Here is a 3678-nt window from a genome sequence, read left to right as displayed (position 1 = left end):
ATAGGTAAATGTGCACCGACTCTGGCCAGTCTGCAGTCTCCTTGGGCATCTTCCGATTAATTTTTTGGGTGGGTGGAAGGAGGACTACTGGGGATTGAACTCAGGGTCACTCTCACACTGAGCCACAACCCCAATTCTATTTTGTATTTTGTTTAAAGACAGGTTCTCACTGAGTTGCTTAGTGCCTTGCAGTTGCTAAGTCTGGCTTTGAACTCGTAATCCTCCTGCCTCTACCTCCCAAGCCACTGGGATCACAGGCATGCGCTACTACACCTGGCCCATCATCCAATTTTTTTAATTTGTTTTAATTAGTTATACATGACAGTAGAATGCATTTATGCATTTTGATGTATCATACATAGATGGGATATAATTTCTCATTTTTCTGTGTACATGTTGTAGAATCATATTGGTCATGCAATTACATATATACATAAAGTAATAATGTCTATTTCATTCTACTGTCTTTCCTATCCCCACATCCCCTCCCTTCCTCTCCCTTCACTTCCCTCTACCTAACCCAAGGTAGCGCTATTCTTCTATAGTGCCCTCCAACTTATTGTGAATTAGCATCCTCATATTAGAGAAAACATTCGGCCTTTGGTTTTGTGGGATTGGCTTATTTCGCTTAACATAATATTCACCAACTCCATCCATTTGCTGGCAAATGCCATAATTTCATTCTTCTTTAAAGCTGAGTAATATTCCATTGAGTATATTTACCAGTTTCTTTATCCATTCATCTTTTGAGGAACACTTAGGTTGGTTCCATAGTCTAGCTATTGTGAATTGAGCTGCTGTAAACTCTGATGTGGCTGCATCACTAGAGTATGCTGATTTTTAGTCCTTTGGGTATAAACCAAGCAGTGGGATATCAAATGATGGTTTCACTCACAGTTTTCTGAGGAATCTCCATACTGCTTTTCATAGTGGTTGCACCAATTTGCAGTCCCACCAGCAATGTATGAGCATACCTTTTTCCCCACATCCTCGCCAATATTTATTGTTGCCTATATTCTTGATGATTGCCATTCTGACAGGAGTGAGATGAAATCTCAGTGTAGTTTTGATTTGCATTTCTCTAATTGCTAGAGATGTTGAGCACTTTTTCATGTATTTGTTGATCGATTGTATTTCTTCTTCTGTGAAGTGTCTGTTCAATTCCTTAGCCCATTTATTGATTGGGTTATTTGTGTTTTTTTTTTTTTGGTATTAAGTTTTTTGAGTTCTTTATATATCCTAGAGATTAATGCTTTATCAGAGGTGCATGTGGCAAAGGTTTTCTCCCAATATGTAGGTTCTCTCCTCACATTATTGATTGTTTCCTTTGCTGAGAACAAACTTTTTAATTTTAATCATCCCATTTATTGATTCTTGATTTTACTTTTAGGAGTCTTGTTAAGGAAGTCAAACCCTAGACCTACATGGTGAAGATTTGGGCCTACTTTCTTTTTTTTTTTTTTTTTTTTAACTTCGATTATGATTATCATTTTACCACTTGGCAATTGTAAGACCGTTTTTAAAAATTAAAGAAGTACATGGTGATGGCAACAAAGAAGACTGAAATACACAAAGCTCTGCCACATAGCAATGTGTAAAGTGAAACTTCATTTCTGCTCCCCATTTCAAACCTTAAGTTAATCTCTGGTGGCTAAACAACATTCTTCTGTTCATATCACTGTGGGTTTCATGAGCCCCTGGTGTTAGATTTTCTATGTAACAAACAACAATGTAACTTTCCCAGTGATATCCTGGCACAGTGCTTGAGGCTCAGTACACATTCCTAGAACAAAATGGCTGCAGGCTGAAAAGCATCCATGCACAGACCGTTGGCTTATGTAGTTGCTGCCTTTGTGTTTCACAGCACAGCTGTCCCCAGACTTCTCCTAGACCATGTGTTCCCTTGACTCAAATATCACCTAAAATAGCTCATGAATCACCTGTGCAGTGAGCAAGACAGACAAGACCAAAAAATAGCCATGCTCAGGGCGGCATGGAGGACAGATTAGTCAAGGAAGCCAAGGCGCCCAGAGGGTGTGGGTTCACACTTATATTCATGACTGTATTTCTAAGCATGTAAGGTATTCAAAGATGGGATCTTATACTCTAAGATCAAGAGTAGGGGGCCTGGAGGGTGGCAAGGTGCTGCCCATGCCTGTGACGGTGGCTACTCTGAGACTCTGGACTCTGGGTAAGAGGGCTGACTGGGACTTAGGGGAAACTTAGGTGGAACCACACACTGGATGTTCTTGAATGGATGTTCTGTTCTGTAGTGAGCTTGTTTTCCAGGCACTTCATCACTTCATTACTTCATTCAGGGTTGTTTTTGTTTTGTTTTTGTTTTTGTTTTGGACCAAGGATTGAACCTAGGGGTGCTTAACCACTGAGCTATCCCAGCCCCTTTTTTTTTTTTTTGAGACAGAATCTTGCTAAGTTGCTTGTATTGTATTTCTCACTATATTGCTGAGACTGGCTTCAAACCTGCAATTCTCCTGCCTCAGCCTCCCCAGCCACTGGGATTACAAGCATGTGCCACCACACCTGGTTCATTCAGGGTCTTTCTAGTATGTCAGTTACTTAAAGTACTTGGTACCAACTAAATGACCACTGTCTTTACCACACCAGGTTCTCTGCTTTCCCTTGCATCCCATAGGAATGAGTTTCAGCTTCAGGGCTATAGACAGAGTGTAGCAAAGCTCATGATGACACCAGAAGGTGTCTCACCACATCCATAAGTCACACCCAAGCAGCCTGGTATCATCGGACCACTCAGAAGCACTCCCTCAGCCTTCCTGGCTTCTTCACTCCCCTCTGCACACACTCCAAGGGGTCACTACCTAGAGCAGGGTGATCCAGTAGAACCGTGATATTGGCCATTGTGTATATCATTGTCAATCCTATCGTCAACTAAAAAATAAATAAAATAAAGTGACACAGGTGGAATTTTAGGTTCCATTCTCTTTTGTGGTCCTGGGGACCAAACCTGGAGTCTCAAGCATGCCAAGCAAGGGTTGTACCCCTGAAACATACTCCAAGTCAAGAAATTTCAAATTTAACAAGACATCTAACCCATTATTCCTGAAGAATCATTTCAACACAAAATTAATACAATTATCAAAGGTATTTTACATTCTTCACTGTATTAAGCATTCTTAAAACTCACCTCAATTCAAATGGAAATCTGGGATCTATCTTTAGGTCTTTCAACATTTACAGTTGAAAAAGTAGACCCACATACCCAAGTTGTTCAAACATACTTAGGGGTTTTCTAATAATTGAATTAACATCTTTTTAATTTAAATTAATTAAAATGAAATATAATTAAAAGCTCCTCAGCTGCACTTCTCAATTGCTGGAGAACCACATGAGCTGGTGAAATAGTACTGAGCTGACAGCTCAAGAAATCAGATTGGGAAACAGAATCAGTTCCATGTGGACCATAGCCCAGCCACTCAAATTCCTCACCAGGCATGAAACTAGAACCACTGCTAACATTCAGAAGACACTGGAGCAAAAACTATTTGAAGGGTCCCTAGCACGAACATTGACCACCATCTGCAGTCTGTTAGAGGACCACCTATGTGGTCCAGATGTCCTGCCACCTATATGCCAATGGTTTGCTTCCTCTTGTCCCTGGTTACTCTGAACTGACCACACCTGGAGTCACTTTTCTATCTT

Source organism: Marmota marmota, unplaced genomic scaffold (assembly GCF_001458135.2).
Source record: "Marmota marmota marmota unplaced genomic scaffold, marMar, whole genome shotgun sequence".
In the NCBI taxonomy this organism is placed as follows: Eukaryota; Metazoa; Chordata; class Mammalia; order Rodentia; family Sciuridae; genus Marmota; species Marmota marmota.
Note: the sequence above shows the minus strand (reverse complement) of the source record.